This window comes from Chionomys nivalis, chromosome 11, assembly GCF_950005125.1.
Source record: "Chionomys nivalis chromosome 11, mChiNiv1.1, whole genome shotgun sequence".
NCBI classification, from domain to species: Eukaryota; Metazoa; Chordata; class Mammalia; order Rodentia; family Cricetidae; genus Chionomys; species Chionomys nivalis.
In genome coordinates, this window is record NC_080096.1 from 80,312,263 (window position 1) to 80,331,305 (window position 19,043).

Sequence of the window (19,043 nt, forward strand, 5' to 3'; positions counted from 1 at the left end):
AGCTGTTTGGACAAAGGGATAAATACACCACACGACACACAGCAGCTTGCTGTGTCACTAAGATGAATGAAGAAGCAAGAGAAGTGGGAAAGATGAGTAGCAAAGGATTATCCTTTTGAAAATTATTGTTTACTTTTTACCTTGTTTTTACTCATTTTTAGATTCCTTTGGCGGGGGACACTACAACAAAGAGGGGCAGATACAGAAGAAGTGGGAGAAGGGTGGGATTGAGGTGCATGATGTGAAATTCTTAATGATTCAAAAAAAATGAGGCATGAAACTAAACAAAGAATTCCCAAAAGATGAAAATCAAATAAGTAAGTAAGTAAGTAAATAAATAAATGACTAAGTTTTGTGAGGGGAGCGAGGAGAAGAGTCCAGGACAAGTAGCAGGGGAGAATGAAGAGAGGATGTGATCAAAATACAGCATATGAAATTATCAAAGGATATGTTTTTAAATAGCTAGGTGTGCTCGTGTATGCTTGAAATTGCAGTATTAAGGAGGCAAAGACAGTTTCTTGGAGCTTGCTGGCCAGCATAGCTTCTTTGATGAGGCATAAACCACCAAAAGATCCAGTCAAATGTGATCCACCAGGAAGATGCTCCTTCTGGTGTGAAGCCCGTGCAGACAGTGCTGGTGCTGCTGAGGTTGTTTGAAAAGCTATTGTGAATGTGCTGAAGGAAACATGAACATAGTGGAAATAAAGCCTCACTAAGAAAGGACAAAAAAAAAAGTAGATGACAACTGAGAAATGGCATCTGAGGATGTCATTTAACTTCCATACACACACACACGTACAGATATGTACACACGAGAGAGAGAGGGGGGGGGGGGGGAGATCCAGGGTAATCTAATCTACGTGCCTCGTGTATGGTTATATATCAGTCTCTACCAGCATAGATTCTGAATCCTTCTACATCTGGAAAAGTATAAAATAACAGAGAGTGGGTAGAGCCCTTTTGACTTCCCACTACCTACCAATATATAATATATATATATGGTAAGGATTCTGTCTTGTCACTCCACAGCACACAACAAGAGGACTGTGACAGGCCTGGATTCTCAGACTTCTAGTCAATGAGGACTATATAACTTGTAAATGTTGGTCATAAATATAGATCGTAGATATTGGTTGAGGTATTAGCTGAAGTCTCCCTGGCATCTGAGATCACAGCAAGATTAGATGAACACTTCATCTGACTAGGCATCTTGATCTATCATTCTGCAAATTTCTAGAGCTTCTTGTCTCTTAATATCTTGTTTCTAAATGGGTCCCACTGTTATAGTCCCCAAAGAACAAACTCAGAGAACTCCTTTTCTTTGCATCTATAAATATCTACGTACTTTCATTAAAAAAAAAAAAAAAAGACTGTGCAACAATGGGAAAAGAGCATCCAGAAGAGAGATGCTCCACTATGGAACAACTGTCTAGAAATGTTTCTGAGCCACCTCATTACATTTATATAGCACTGGACTCAGCTTCTGTTCATCTTGTTTCATTTGCTCAACGTCAACGTAAGAACCAAGCATTATAAATCAAATTCCTGACCCACAAAAAACTGAGACGCATCTATGGATGCCTGATACCTCTTTGCATCCATGTCTTGAAGATTTCGGCTGCCTCAGGAAGATTTGTTCATGCCCACTCATCTCTCCAGAAGGCATTCTTGTAGTAGGGAACAGCAGCAATAAATAAATAAATAACAATGATGCCTATAGCTCTTAAGACACACTAGGTGCTACTTTATAAATTCTGTGTTTGAGCCGGGCGTTGGTGGCACACACCTTTAATCCCAGCATTCGGGAGGCAGAGAACTCACAGAACTCTGTGAGTTCGAGGCCAGCCTGGTCTACAAGAGCTAGTTCCAGGGCAGGAACCAAAAGCTACGGAGAAACCCTGATTCAAAAAATCAAAATAAATAAATAAATTAATTAATTAATTCTGTGTTTGTGTTTATGGATGATTTTAATCTCTACACCAGCTCTAGCAAGTGTGTATATCCCCAATTCCCAGATGAGAGCTGTGCCACAAACCTCTTCATTATGATCACGCAGATTGTGATGGTCTTGTGATTCACTCTGGTTCCAGAGTCTTGCCTGCTAGGGCTTTTATGTACTCATAAGACAAATAAAAGAGATATGACTATTTATGTTGATATGTTCCTCCTCCTAACTCACTACAAAGTGAAATGAATTTAGGTATTTACAAACGTGTGAAGTAAAATTTATGTCAAAACTTTGAGTTCTGGAAAAATACAAAAGTTTTAAAAAACAAATTATCAGGATTCAAATTAAAATAAAAGCAGAATCTAAAAGGGTTATTTTCTGAAGTACAGAAGCAGCCGCTAGGTAGAACAATCATAAAGAGAATTGTCCAGGCTTCAGACAGTTACGTTCAGGGATTGAGTCAGGTTCAGCAAAGCAAGTGTGTTTTAAGAGGTCTAATCTATCTTCCATACTTCCTCCAAAAGAACCAAGGCCGTCAAGCAGGCCACTTCCTTTGGGGAGATAAAGGGTGTCAAGAGGAAAAGGAGATTAACTCTCAGTTATGTGAAGATTCAGCTGCTGCAACAGAAGAGCTCCTCATCAGAGCCAAATTTTCAGGAAACTTTCCATACCACAGCACCTTTGTTTCCTACCTGGAAACTATGGTAGTGTCTGCTCATCTGCACAGTGCTGCCCATCTCATCAGAATGGAGTAGACTGAGCCACCAGAACAGGGGCATGTTCAAGGTGAAACGGATTGTAGAGTTCTCTTCAGGCTCTCCTTCCCAAGCCCTTCACTCTTGTCAAAAAAGGAAAAGAGAAATTGTTGTGTATTTGGATATCAACTGTAGAATAAAGAAGGACTCTGATGCTCAGAGTCCTGACATTTTCCATTGTCTAAAGTTTCATCCTGGACAATAAATGTTTCATTCATGGAAAGATTTCATCTTTTCCTTTTAGCAAATGATCCTGTTTCACCTTTCCTGTACCCGTACTGACTGAAAGACTGTCAAATTAAGTATAAGGCTTTCTCTGGGAGGGCCAGCAGCATATATTCCTACAACTGTAACAATAGCATTATTCTGCAGTAAATATTATTTTATAGCTACATTGGGCTATTTGATGAGCATATAACTCAGTGCAAACTTTGTTGAAATTTTGGAGCAAAACTTAAGAAAGTAGTAGAATCCTAATTTTATACTTTAAGAAACTAAGTTTGGGCCCACAGGCAATTTCGAACAGAACCTTGGAGCTTAACTACTTTACTCTTTGCTCAGGTTGAGACATGGTCATTGTCAATGGTAGAGGATGCTAGAAGCTCCCGACCCTTCCCTCCAATCAAGCTTTCATGTGAAGGTCCTCTTCTTGCCAGAGTCTTTATCTTTGTTAGCCATTTCAGCAAGAAACAGCTCTTGCCTGAACTGATTGATGGTATGTTGTATAAAATGAACTAGTAGGACCCACAGAAAAATTACTGCTAAAGCTGCCTAAAGAGGGTGAGACAATCCTGATTCATGAAAGAGTCTGCCATTGTGCAGGGCACAGAAGAAAGTTACTGCAAAACTACCTATATAAATGGAACTGTCATTGAAATATACTGCTTCATGGGAAAATCTTACATATACTATGGGTGTGAAGGCTGAAGACAGGTACCCCAATGTTACAGAAGAACTTTGGGTGACTGTCTAGGCAGCAAGATGTCTCTGTCAATTCTAGAGTTTTGGAAGTTGCTTACAATGTATTTCCTATTTACCTGGGTAATATTATATCCTTCTGGAGTCTTTGATGGATTTGAAGAATATATAGTTATAATTACAGTTTTTCTTAGTTATGATAAAATATAAAATAGATATAAAAATTGTAAATGTAATTCTTGCTTGATGCCGATTTTGATATGTAATTTACTGTTTAAATTAAAACCTTCCTTTTATTTAGACAGAAAGGGGGAAGTGATGTATGCTGTGAATGTTTTACTCCCATTGATTAAAAAAAAAAGCTGCTTTTGGTCAATGGCTTAATAGCATTAAGCCAGGTGGAAAATCTAAACAGAGATGTAGAGATAAAGTAGGCAGAGTCAGGGAGATGCCATGTAGCTACCAAAAGAGATAAATACCATAACTTTACCTGGTAAACCACAACCTTGTGACAATACACAGAATAAAAGAAATGGGTTCATTTAAGATGTAAATGCTAGCTAGGAATATGCTGGAGTCATTGGCCAAGCAATGTTGCAATTAATATAGTTTCTGTGTGATTATTTCGGGTTGCAGGGAATAAACAAGTAACCTCCTACAACACAGCAGAATAACAAAAAACGCACTCTGAATTAGAAAAGTCCTTAATTTGTGGTCTTCAAGATTTAAATTGGACCCCAACAAAGCTCAAGAGCTCCATTGTGCTTTTGTGATTGATATTCTCCTCTTTTTTGAGGACACATATATCAACCTGCCTCCTCTTCACTCAAACACATGATCCCATTTCTCCCTCAGTCTGCATTCGGCCTTGACTCTCAGGAAATAAAGAGACATGTCTCAAAACCCCTTCAACTCCCTGTCATAAAACTCACATGCATATTTTCAGCTTTGCCCATTTCCTCTTCCTCCCCCCATCTAGGTGGAGTATGAGGAATGTTTATTAATATATTGTTTTTAATTATATGTATGTGTGTGTTGTATCTGAAAGTTCAGCAAATGCTCTTAACCACCAAGCCTTCTCTTTATTACTTAGGAATATTCTTTATTTCACCAAAACTTAGACTTCATTCTCCAGGTCTTATCCTTTCTCTCCTTCTCAATTATGCCATTATGTATATGACCCCCCCCCTTCAGAATACCTTTATGTCATTTATATGGTTATATAGACTAGACAGGGTATTGTCTTCTTTCTAAGACTTAGGTCCTTCTCAGACTCACACACTCTCTTGTTTCATTGAGAAGGTTCTTTACAAACCTACATGACATATATCATGCTATCAATTCCTAAGTCTTTCTGTCGGATGTCTCACACCATAGACACTAAAGCTATATTTGAAAAACTGATGCCTGACCTCCTTCTTGCCAGACTGCATGTGCAATTTCCAACATTGCCTCACACGACTTCTCTAGAAGTTAATGTCATTGCTCAAACCGTCTTCTTCCTAGAATTCTGGAACATATTCCTTTTGTTATTGTCCTAGCTGTCTGGCTACCTATTCTGTTCCTTGTCTTGGGTGGGTCTTGTTGCCAAACTAACTTTCATAATATTATATATTCCCACCAGCAGTATTAGCTTGTTGTTTGTCTTTTTAGCTATAGTCATCAGAATGGTGATTCTGGGACATCTCACTGGTTTTAGTTTTTGTTTTGATGATGTCTACTAATGCTGATCACATTTCTGGAAGCATGTTAAAAACGTGGGCTGTATTTTTCAAATCATGTGTGAATTCTTCCTGGCAACTTGCAGCACTATTCATCTTTAAGTTGTGAAGGTCTCTATGTTCCCTTGATACAAATGTTGTCAGTCCTATACACGGTAAGTATTTTTTCACTGTCTGTAGTTTTCTTTCCATTTTCTAATAGTATCTTGTGAAGAATACATATATTGACAATGATGTATCAATTTCCTTTCTTATGTGAGTCATAACTTTTGAATCATATCTAAGATACTTTTCTATTCAGGTAATTAAGATATTATTTATAAATTTTCTTCTAAAATAGCTTACACCTTGTTCAAGTCATGGCCCCTTCTAAAACTTTTTAACTTTGAATTTCAATTTATAGATCTGGGATATATTTATGTTTAATCTTTGCATAATATGTGAAATTGAGACTCATTCATTGTGTTTAATTGAGTACTCATGAATTTGGAAAATCAAAATACAAGATCAAGTTAAAACAAAATAATTATTAAAATTTAAACTGGAGAGAGAAATAAGTGAAAGAATGAAGATGAGGAAAGGAGGTGAGAAGGAGGGGAGGAGAAATGAGAGGGGAACAGGAAGAAGAGGGGAGTGGAAGGAAAAATAGAGAAAGGAGAAGAAAAGAAGGGGGAGAGGATATAAACTGGTGGTCCAGAGGTGAATGTACGTAATAAGAATGGTAATTGTGACACTGGCCTGCCGGCTTTAGAATATTCCAAAGGTCTTATTCCTGATACAGAAATCTTAAGTTGTTTCACTAGACTCACTTGCGGAAATAGGGCAAAGGGGCAATTGTGTTTCTGAGTTGAGGGCTAGATCCTTTACACATTTTTCAGAAACTTATTTCCTTAACCAATTTTCACTATGTCTTATCAACCCCATTCATCAGAGTATGTTATATTTTCTTTAGCATCAGACTCTTCCTTTTGGGAATAGTGAAAATAGTATTGACCACTTCAATTTGCTTGAGTTATTCAATAACAACATCTTCATATACCTTGCACAATGTCTTGAAAATAATAAAAAATACAAATATTTATTTCTCATTTTTTCTTATCATTAAAGTAGTCATTGCAAATGTCAAGGTTATTACACTAAATATAATAATATGACAGTTATGTATATGGTAATAGTCATAATTATTATTTTAATATGTTTTATAATAACTTAATAACTCAATTCACTAACCAACTCTCATCCTGGTATTCCTACAGATGACATCCAAATTTACTAACAGAGGGCCTGAATCTCATCATAATAAATCACAATTACTTGCTTATATTTCACCTGAAATATAGCTTATGACTTAATATCAGACTTTCTGTCAAGCACCACAGCGTAATCCCACTGTATTACTAATTCTTATAACTTAAAGGTGAATAGATGCACAGACTCAACAATACATGCTAAGCTTTCCCAAGTATTTTTCCTGCTAATTTAAAAATCATACCATTTTTTATGCTAGATGGGTGACTAGAATGAGAATTATAGCATCATGAATATTAGAATGGGACAGAGAGCTCAAGCCACTTGTTGATCTTAATGGAAACAAATTCTTACAGAGGAATTGCATAGACATATTTAAAAGTCACCTAGAAAGGAGAAGCAAAGAGCTGAAGAGGTGGCTCAGTGGTTAGGAGTTCTTGCTGCTCTTGAAGATGACCGAGATTCAGTTCCCAGTGCTCACAACAACAGCTCTCAACCATATGGCATCTAGTATACCCTCTGTGGGCTCCTGCAGCACACTGTTCACACACACACACACACACACACACACACACACACACAATTTTTTCAAGTGACCTAGAAGAACCTTAAGCAGTGACTCAGTATATAGATTGTTTACTAAGAAAGCACTAAAATGCAAGTTCAGATCCCCAGCCTCTACCTGAATTTCTGAGTGTGATATATACATCTCCAAACTCCAAGTTGGGGACATGAAGACGGGCAGTTCTCTGATGCTACATGGCCTAATAGTCTGGAATTGGCTGTAATATGGATTTGGTGACAGACCTTATTTTAAATAAGAAAATAAGGAAAACACCAGATATAGACTTTGGGGTCCCATGTGTTAACATTTCTGTGCACCTGCCTGCACCCATGCATGTACACACACACATACACACAGAAAGAGGCAGTGGAGAGAGATCATCAAAAGCTTACCCATCCTCCCAGCACAGCCTCATATCCCCTAGTGTAGTCCACAGAGTTATTTTGGGGAGGCTTGGAGCCAGCCCAAGAATATTCTCTAAACACTCATTACCAATTCTAGGATGAGCTCATAGGAACTTACCACCGGCCATTAAGTGATTCCCTCAGCATTTTAAATTTGGAACCACCATCCTGATCCGTGGAAAGTTTTTAATGGAAATTAGATTATGGCTGGAAACATTTGGACTGTTAGATGAAAGAGAAATTAGTGTATTTAATAAATACTCAGCTTTGTGGCTTTCAGTTACAGTCCATGTTTCATCTTCCATCAGAAAGAGAATGTATTCAGCACCTTCAAAATGCCAGTGCAGCTAGCCTCAGAGAAAAGGTGTAGTCCATGTTCTCCCGAAAATACAACATAAGACCTCAGAAATGCATTAAAAGATATTTTGTTTAGAAAAACTAAGGTAAATGCTACACAAACCGTAGCTTTCACTTCATGTCCAACTTTAGTATTCTGTTCTCAAGAAAGACTATTTTACTGGAATTAGAAAAGTTTTCGGTACTTGTATAAGTTCTCTGAGAATTTCATACAATGTGATTCGATCATCTTCAATGGCTTTCCATAACTCATTTTCTGATTGACCCAATTATCAACCTATCAAAATTTGTGTTCTTTAGTTAGGTAGTTTGTTTGTTTGTTTGCAGACATATTAGAATCAATTTTGGTGCTACCCAAATATTTTTGGATGTGTGGCTTTTCCTAGGAGCATGGTTAACTTACCAGGGCATACTCTTAGAGAAAACCAATTATCCCTGTCCCATCATCCAACAACTGCCAATAGTTGGGCCACTAAGAATGGAACTTCATGCCTTACTCCCCTCTCTATGTTTAGTTTTGATCTGGCTTGGGCTAACACAGATCTTGTGCATGCTATCACAACCAATGTGAGTTGAGAAGTCATTTACCATCAGTGGTTTTTAAACTCTTCCTGGATCCTCTCTATAATGATCCCTAATCTTTTCTTTGGAAAGAAGGGATATACATATATATATATATATATACATTTGTGTTATTTATATACATATATATACGTATATATATACATACTGTGCTCATTTAGCAAAATACTAATAGTAGATTCACCCCTAGGGACTATGAGCTATTCAGTCATAGTAATTAGTGTAGAACTTAAATACTATCAGAATTTAGTTGGTTGGTTACTTCCACAATGATTTACCACTATTGCACCATTGGAAATGTCTTTCAAGACCAGATTTTACTGTAGTTCTCGGGGCTCACATTTGGGTAAGATTAGTGATTACTTTTGTTCTCCAGAAGCATGTATAATACCTTCCAGTACTATGAAGAATTAGTAAAGAAATTGACACCCAACACCTAAATTCAAATCCTGTCTTGGATGTTTTCAGTAGATAATGTTTTACAAAAAGACTGTACAGAGGACTCTATGCCCATGAACATGGACTGGGAATCTCCCTGAGAAACACTGAGGAGGGAGTATAGGATGCTAGCTACCATGGGGTTCTTCAGTTTCAACAAATGCTCCTTACTTCATTTTGTCATTGTTGTTGTTGTATTTTGATTCTTGTGTGTGTGTAAGTGTGTGTGAGAGTTTACGTCTGAGTATACGTGTGTGATGTGTATGTGAATGTGGAGTGTGTGTGTGTAAAACTGTGTGTGGTGTTTATATGAGTGTGTTGTGTGTATGTGTATGTATGCGTGTGTGGTATTTGTTAGTTTGCTTGTTTGTTTAACTAGGAATCAGCATCAGGTCTAACACATAACTAACAAACCCTCAAATCCACATCCCCAGCCCCAGCACCCAAAACTAAATTCATTATTGACTTTAGTAATGAGTTCCAAAGATGTCTATAAAATAAGATTTAATTCTAAAAGCAAATGGCATTAAATAATTTTTTGGAAGACTCTCATGTGCAAAGTAAAGCAATATTTTATTCAGTTAACTACTGAATAATAAATAATGAATAAAGTCTGCTTTGGGGCTAACTATGAAAACAAGTGTGTGAAAGGATAAGGAAGCTCTTCAGATGGACAGATGTTCAAATTACAAAAAGACAGACTCATAGTTGTGCAGTGCTGTTCTTGACTTGTCATGGCAGAAATAAGAAGGAAAAATGGGAACATAATTTTAGGCAGAGGCTGCTCATTCATTTCCCAGCTTCCCAGACCCAAAATAACCACACAAAAACTATATTAATTATAACACTGCTTGGCCAATAGCTTAGGCATATTCCTGGCTAACTCTTACATCTTAAATTAACCAATTCCTATTATTTTTTATTTTACCACAAGGCTAGTGGTTTTCTGGTAAGGTTCCCAGGCATCTTTCTCCTTTGGCAGCTACATGGCATCTTTCTGACTCTGCCTTATTTTATCCTCTATCTCTGCTTAGAATTCCTGCCTTCCCCTATTCTATGCTGCCATAGGCCCAAAGCAGCTTCTTTTATAGTCAATCATAATAAAACATATTTACAGCATACAGAGGGGAATCCCACACTACCTCTCCTTTTCTGTCTAAATAAGAAGGAAGGTTTTAACTTTAACATAGTAAAGTTACATATAACAAAACTCTAAAATTGACAGAGATATGTTGCTGCCTGAACAGCCACACAGAGTTCTTCATTGGGGCATCCATCTTCAGCCTACAGGCCCATCATATCCAGCAGACCATGAAGCAGGAAATTTCAAAGACAGTTCCACCTATATCGGCTGTTTGTCAGTCACTTTCTTCTGGCCCTGAAGAATGTCCTGCAGACTCTTTCATGAAGCAGGAACCCTGGAGGATTGCTTCATTTTTAGGCAAGTTCAGTAGTCATTTTTCTGTGGGTCCTGCATGTCCAGTTCATACAGCATAACATCAAGCAGTCAAGGCAAAAGCAGTTTCTTGCCCAAATGGCTAACAAACTCCATAAGGAGACTTTTCAATACCCATCATCCTCTTGAAGTAGATTGGTGATGCCAGGAGCAGATGAGTCTCATTGTCATGAAAAGTATTAAGTTTTTAAAACATTTTAAATATCATATTCTGTTAGTCTTTGAAAGGTTTGAAGAATAACTATCCATATGAAATATATCTCTGTACATCTAAGAAATCTAACTAGCATGACTATAAGCTTGACTATTATAGATGACTATCTATTAACTTATATTTTTAAATTACATTTTAAATGACCTACAGAAACACAATACCTTAATCAAGAGCAGAAATATACATGTAACAAAATTGACCTTAAATTTGTATCAGTAGACCAAGATCTATACCAAGGCAAAGTATTCATCTCTATAGCATATCCCCCTTTAAATGTAAACAAATATTAATAAACAATCATTTAGGGAATTTGGGCATAGTTATCTCCAAATTGTTTCCTGCTTTTTTGTTTTAGGTGAAATAATTTTTTAGGGTTCATGGAAACCTTTTGGGGGGTCCTGTTCCCGAAATCAGGTTGATCATATTACCAAATTTCATAGAAAATGAAAGCACAAGAAGTAAAACTTGTCCAGTAAACACATGACACAGAACAGGAACCATTCCTGTTCAGGTCTGACATCTGTATCTGCTCCTTTAACTACCTTGGGTCTCTGTGCAGATGGCCAAGAGTGAAACAGTTCAAATAGAATTGCCACTAATGCTTAGGTGATGGAAAGACTGAAATTTGGAAATTAGAGGATGACTCATAAATACATAGCTTCTAAACTGAGCTGGAAAGAAAGGGAAAATGTAAAGGCACAAGTTAAATTCTTCTGAGTATACTCCCATGAGCAAATTCAGGTGAGATCACAAATCTGAACTTTAACCAACAAACGTCTAAAGTCATTGGCTGCATTTAGCTTTCTAGAGACATTCCAAGAATGTCAAATAAAAATCATTATTGATGAAGAAAACATCAACTTAGTGGCAAATTAATCTGTTAAAAGCTAAGCAGAGAACTCATCACATAAACAGATTTCTGGTGACCTTTGATTGTTGTCAAGTTTTATGTTTCTCTAGAAGTTGCTGTCTTCCCATTTGGACATGCTGGCAGTAACATCAAGACTTCAACCAAAGGAAGCAACTGTCCAGACGTCATTATGCTGCTATTTCAATGAAATATCACATAGGAAAATAGAGAATTGACAGCAAATAAATTACAGAAACAGAAACACATTCACCAGTCAGCAAGCTGCTCATTTTTTTGTGTTCTGCCTTACAGTTATCCAGCCAAAGAATTTGCATCTCACTGACATTAGGCCCATTGCCTATTATAACGAACCAAGACAAAGAAGCACCCAAGGCAATTAGTTCATAGCCTTTCGTTCTCTTATTGCAAATACTATCCAAGACCTCATATATATCAAAGAATCAAGGACCAGCTTTTTAGAGCACAATAGTCCAGTGTGGAAAACTTATTTTCCTTCTCTTTTTAAAATTATTTCTGTTTATGTCTTTTTATTAAACATGAAAGTAAAGGAATTTCAATAAGTACTAACGAGAATGCCTAGAATGTTAGGATTCTGAACATAAAAAAAATGGAGCACTCAGAAAAGAAATGGCCAACAATAGAGATATGGCTCTTAGGAAAATGAGACATAACAAAACAAGACAAATCAAACAGAATGTTAGGTCATTAAACATGCATTTGCATGCATCACACTAACCAGGAGGCAGTGAGGGCTTAAACAGTGGTCTGGTGATGTGGCTACAGGCCTGGTCTTAAGATCTCCACACCTTGATAAAGGACAATGAGTAACAAAGTGGTTAAAGATATTTGGCTTAGAGTCAGGGAGAACTGAATTGAAACCACCTTAAGGCAAATCTATGCAAGTTTCTTAAAATCATAAGCTTTTATTCTGAGAATAGTACCACCTATTGCATACCATCTTGACAAATATCATGTAAAATAACATCACACAGAGTGGAGTTTACTACAGTGTCCAGCACACAGCAAAACACCAACTTAATTAATCATTTGTAGTGCCTTGTGTTCACAAATAATTACTAGGAAAACCAGGAATGTATGTTAAACACACAGTGTTGCCTCTTCAGAAAGAAAGTTGTATAATGTGTTTTTTGCCCAGAAATAATAACCTGGTAACTTTTGCTTTATGTTTGTGTCCAGATCATACCAAAACCCCCAGACCATTGTCTTGAGCCTGTTTTCAGTTAGCCTGTAGAACCCATCTTTATGGAATATGTCATTGTTACTTTGCAAATAGTTTCAATGTAATCATATCCTAAGCTTTGCTGTGCACGTGGGATTGAGTTAATTATCACCAGGAAACATTTTTTCCAGATTGTAATGTGTCTAAAATAAACTATTTAGGTTCAGATTCTGGAGGTATTAACCCACACTGCTTACTGATTTTTGTTGAATCAAACTACTTTCTTGCCTTTTACACCTCAACACTCTACTGGCCTTGGTGGTCATAGAAACACCAAAAATAATTAATAAATATTATTGGAGAAGGTGAAGGTGAGATGTTTCCTTAGCTTATTTAGTGAACAGGTTAAATGGATAGTTAGCTTTTTTTTTCTTCTTAAGAATTGTAACTGCTTCTCTAAGAGCACAGTGAGAATCAGCAAGCATGTGCATGATTGTGTGCACGCACATGCACGTGTGTGTGTCCACCAAGGCCAGAGGAGGCATCAGATCTCTGAAACAGGAGTTATACTGTGAGCCCCCTGATATGAGTGCAAAAACCAAACTCATGTCCTCTTCAAGACCCGGATGTGCTCTTGACCACTGAGCATCTCTCAAGCCACTGCTATAAATATCTTGATTAAAGAGCCAGTAGCATACATTTAGTCCTCCACTAAAGTTAAAAAAAAATTCATGTCTGCCAAGGATTTATCACAAGAAGTAATGTATAATTCACCAGGAGAATAAAATTATAAGGCATAGACTTTAACATGTGAACAAATAAAGAGAAAACAAATGAATGTCTTAACAAAAGACTAAATTCAAATTCAGGTAGCAAAATTCAGATATATCCACGCTAAAATTCTCACCAAATTAACAGGAAATTCTCCCCAGCAATTAGAAATCAAAAGTATACTCAGTTGACTTAGAAAGGGCTCATTGAGTGTAGAGTTTGCTGTGCATACATGAAGACCCCAGTGCAGATCCCAAGGAACCACATAATAGCTACACATGGCAGTATGAGTCTGCAACCCTGAAACAGGTGGGTCTCAAAGTCTCATTAAGTGGCAAACCAGCCTAGCCAAAAGGATGAGCTTCAGTGATAGATTATCTCTAAAAAATAAAGTGGAGAACCACTGGCCTACACACACACATACACACACACACACAGAAGCAAGCCTACTCACTGGTGAACATGTATATTTAGATTTGTGAATGGTGTTTGTGACCAAACTTAGGGTCCTGTACACATCCAGGAAAATAATACATGATTGACATAAAATACATTTTGTTAAAACCAAGTAAACTAGAGGGATATGCCCAGATAATTAATTTATTTGATGTCCCAAGTATGTAATATGATGATAATAATAAACAAGAAATAAAACAGGAGAATTGTCATTTCATGTTTAGGGATCATAAGATCTTCAGTCTACATAATCTAAGAAAAACTACAAGTAAAACCCAAAACAGGGAGTATGACCTCAGAAGTGTCCTTGAATATACAAAATACTATAGATCCCAGTGTACACACAACAGCAATGATAGTGAAATTCATAATAGCAAAGGTGCAGCGATCAATAGAGAAATGCAGAAATAATGATGACAGACTGTTTCATCACAGGGAAACTGGCTGCTGTCTAAGTGGGAAAGATGGTGCCTTCAGGGGAGTTCATATGATAGAGACACGTGCTCAGCCCTGAAGGCTTGAGTTCGAGTCCTTGAACCCCATAAGGTGGCAGGAGAGTACCAAGTCTTTAGAGTTGTTCTCTGACCTGTAGGTATTTGTCCATATGTAAAAGTGCATATGAAATAAAACAAAATATTAAAGATATAAAGGGCCAATGAAGAAACAAGGAAACATTTGCATACGGTTCATGGAAAAATCAAACAGTTGTTATGGAAACCAATGCAGAGGTTTCTCAAGATGTCAAAGCTATAATCACCAGTATATAAAAGTATTTTTTAAAATCCCTGAAACTATATATGTTATTATAGTGACATCTAATAATAAATATAGAATGTGGGAGTCTCAAATCGTTGCTGTTAGTTGCTTCTGAGAAAGGGAGAACAGTAGAAGTAGAAAGATTTTATCATTGTTCACAATGATCAATGTCTTTAAATAAATAGGCAAATTGTGTTATAAATTAATTTAAAACTGTGTAGTTATCAGAAGGCTCTAACATGAAAATCTGACTCTACTAGAATTTAAGTAGTAGAAGGAAAAACTTCCTTGAATTTTGCTCGTTTGTCTTTTTTATCTCTCTTCTCAGATTACAGAAGTTATTAATCATTGTTGGTTCTACTGTTAAAGAGAGAATGAGAAATACAGAGGTGAACCAAATATTAGCCATTGCCAGGGACATCAAAATTTACCATCAGGATCGTAGTTGTAGGGCATCATATAAGTGCAGACTGCATAAAATTATGTATACAAACACACACATACACACACAGAGAGAAAGAGAGAGAGAGAAAGAGAGAGAGAGAAAGAGAAAGGGGAGGAAGAAGGGGGAGGGAAGAAGAGAGGGAGAGAGAGAGAAACTGTGAATTATTACAACACTAATTTGCCAAACCTCTAAGGTTACAACCTCCAAGAGCAGAGATCAATCACCTATTTACCATGTCCCATCAATCCTCAACCTTTGCATATCTGTTTGATTTTAATCCAACACTATTCAAAGAAAAGAGAGGCTTTAAATAACCCTACTTGGCTGTCTTCAGTGGTTTACCTAAATGTTCTCCAAATTTGCATTTATTTCTTTATCCAACAAATATTTAAAACGGTATCATGAGGTCCTCTATAAACGCTAGGTAACTTTCTCTTATTCTTCAAAAGTATCTTATGTGGTCAGTATTCTAGCTCCATTTTGTTGATAAGAAACTACAGTGCAGAAGTTGAAGTATTTTATCCAAGAGTTCTAATTTGTTTTATCTGAAATTCAAACCCAGATTTGAATGATCTCAATGTTCATCTCTTTCCATAGTCAGGAGATGTGGGAATACAGTTGCTGAATCAGCTTCCCCAAATACTCTCATTCACAGACTCATCCCAAACACACTGGAGAGAGTGAAAGATAAACAAGATGTGTCTGTTGTAGAAGATCATGGGATTCAGCATTAGCTTTACCTCATCCTCATCAGAGATATAAGAACTAGTGGAAAGTTATAATTAAGCTGTTCCACAATCCTCCCAGGCTGAATAAGTCTGCTGCCTTTCATCTCTGCACATAAGTCTTCTATTCCAGGCTTTTGCAGTCCCTACCAGATTTCCACATCCTTTCTGTATCTGGGTGCCAAGAACTGGTCATAGCCCTGCAGCGAGGGAAAGGCCAGCATTGTCTCACTCCAGCCAGAAGTCCTCATGTGTGGTGTAAGAGGATCCCCTTCTTGGTCCAGCCAGGAGGTCTCAGTGCAATTAATGTTGCTTGCAAGTCGTAAGAAGTCACACCTAAAACCTCAGTGTTGACGGCCAAGCACTGATGTGTTTTGCAGACATATTGGATGATTTCTCTGCATGTGTCTACATGTAGGGTCTGTTGATCTCATCTGAATAAGGAAGTGGGATCTGTGGAAACACCAAGAGACAGAGTAGGTAACGTGTCCTCCTAGCAGAGCAGGGGAGGAAAAAGAAAGAAAGCTCAGTTCTTAGATTGCTCCTGTCTACTAAAATTTTGAGTTTAAGAAGGGCACATTTTATTCATGAATTGACTACCACATTGAAATAAAAAAAAACAACCCACAATCCCCATAGGCTATAACAGATTTATTACAGGATAGCCTAGAGAAATGTCAGCCACACATTTTTGGGAGTATAGGAGGCACAGCAGAGAGTCAGCTCCAGAGGCAGTTTTATAAAAGGCAGCTACCATGGCTTCTTCTGTTAAGCCAACCTGTGTGGTGAGTGAAGAGAGAGACAAAGGATGGTGGAGATACTGTGGATACTTGTTGACAAAAGTTTCTGTCCCACCTGGTCCTGTAGCAGTTCAGTCCCAAAGAAACACACAGAAATCTACATTAATTATAAACTGCTTGGCCTATTAGCTCAGGCTTCTTATTAACTCTTTTTTTTTCAGGTTTTGAAGTTGTTTTTAGTAAAAGAAAAAATCAGGCTTCCTAAAGGTGACAAAGTGAACTAAAGGTCAGAAGGAAGCTGGGTGTGGGCTTATCATAAGCTCTTACTCTGAAGCTTGGAAATGAGATCCAAGCTCTCCCAGGAACTGACTGGATGCCAGAGACATTCCTTGTTGGGGTGGGCAGAGCTATCCTTGATCAATGGCATGGTCTACATGGGCTCTCAGGCAACCACCATATGCCCACTGACATGATTAACACTTACTCTTGGGGACATTAAATTAAGGAATGACATAGGAAGTTGAGATGGTGGTTTATTCTGTTGGATTCTAAATCACAATCAGGAAATGGTCTTTATCTGGTGCAACCATAATTTCATTTTTCTTGGAGCAAATTCAAAGGAAAGTTAGGTCATTCTGGGGGTCAATTTCACACACAGTGCTCCGTGCCTTCAAGATGAAGTTGTGCATGAGGTTGGCATATTGTGTAGCAGTGGGATTGTCCATGGTGCTCCTGATGGGAATGCCTTCAGTGTTCACCACGATGATTCCCTGCACTCCTTTCTGGCTCTGAAGTCTCTTGAGTGTTTCCTCCACCTCTGCCATCTCAGATCGATCCAGCAGCTCTGAGTTGCTGATGCTCAGTGAGGTCCGTGCCCTTCTCTTCTTATTAACTCTTACATCTTAAATTAGCCCAAAATTCTTGTCTGTGTTAGGCACATGGCTTGGTATTTTTTATCAGTGAGGATTTCTCATCTTGATTCCTCTGGATCTGGGTGATGACTGTAGACTGTGTCTTTCCTTTTCCCAGAATTCTCTTGTTCTCATTGCCCCTTCTATACTTCCTGTCTGACTACTGGCCAATCAGCATTTTATTAAAGCAATACAACTGAGAAATCTTTACAGGGTACAAGACCATTGTGTCACAGCACACTCCCCTTTTTTTCTAAAACAAGAACTCTGAATCTAATCTCCTTTGTTTAGCTTTTTTTCCAGACCATTATCCATAACAGCTTGTAATCAACATTCTAAACAAAGACAAACATCCATAATCCTATGGGGGGTGTGGGTGTAGTTTTCCAAACTACTTCCTGCTGACTGGGGGCACTGATAATCTTATGGGAACCTAAAGAAGATTTGGAATTATGGTCAAGTCCTGACTAGAATATTCTGTGAGGCTGGACCATCTCAGCCAGCAGTCTTGAATCTGTTCTGTATGTAGAACTCAGACATCTGGGCCATCTGCTCCTACTGAAGGTTTTTCAGGGGAACTTTCTTGATCAAAATCTGATTTTTCTTAACCCCAAATGAATCCACAGCCTCTCATTTCCTGTGGAAACAAAAACAAAACTTCTTCTCCAAAGTAACATATCATTTGACTTAAATTTTGAAGTCAAGGCATTTTCAAAATATGTATGTTGTATTAATCCAGCAGCATTTATAATCAAAAATCTTTCAGCATCTGTTGATCCTTCCTCAGTATTCAAAGAGTTCAAGGACAATACAATAACATACAATGTCCAGACTTTCTTTGTATTTTCCGTTTTTCCATGGCTTTATTTTAAACTCTTTTTATTTCTTTTTAATCTTTGCTGGGTTTTGTTTTTTGGGGGGTTTTGTTTTTTGGTTTTTTGTTGTTCTTGTTGTTGTTTTGAAAGGGTTTCTCTGAGTATCTTTAGCTTTCCTGGAACTCACTCTATAGACCAGGCTGTCCTTGAACTCAGAGATATCTGCCTATCTCTGCCTCCCAAGTGCTGGGATTAAAGGTGTGTGCAACCACACCCAACTACTTGCTTCCTTTTTTAGAAGACTTTATTCTTTTGTTTTTCTCTCCAAAGCCTACATATTTATTTTTTTAAACACGCTGTGTCTGTTTAGAGATTTTCTTATCTTTGAATCCATCTTTATGTATCTCTTTTTCTGACCACATGAGTCTTTAATTTGCTAAGTGATATGGCTAGAATTAAAGCCAGCTATGGCTTTGACACCCGGATTCACCCCATTCCTTAGCTTTCTGAGAGTCTAGGTTCATGGCAGAGGTACTGGTGAAAGCCATGTTTATTGTCAGAACTCTATGGAGTTTCAAGCCATGTGCCACCATCAAGAAGCTTGCTGTCAGCTATTTATAAACACCATTTAAGTGTTTGATGGTGGATCCTCTTAAAATAGCTGCAAGGTTTTTTGCAGCTAAAGCTGAGTCAGAAGGCCTCCCTTAAATGAGAAGCATTTGCCTCTAGCAAACAGAGCCCAACTGAGAAAATGCTGCTACCAAGAA

At 37.6% G+C, this 19,043-nt stretch overlaps 1 pseudogene; it reads right to left on the reverse strand.

Moving 5' to 3' along the window:
* Positions 1-17,083: 17,083 nt before the first annotated feature.
* Positions 17,084-17,374, reverse strand: LOC130884277 (dynein light chain roadblock-type 1-like; annotated as a pseudogene).
* Between the last annotated feature and the right edge of the window lie 1,669 nt (positions 17,375-19,043).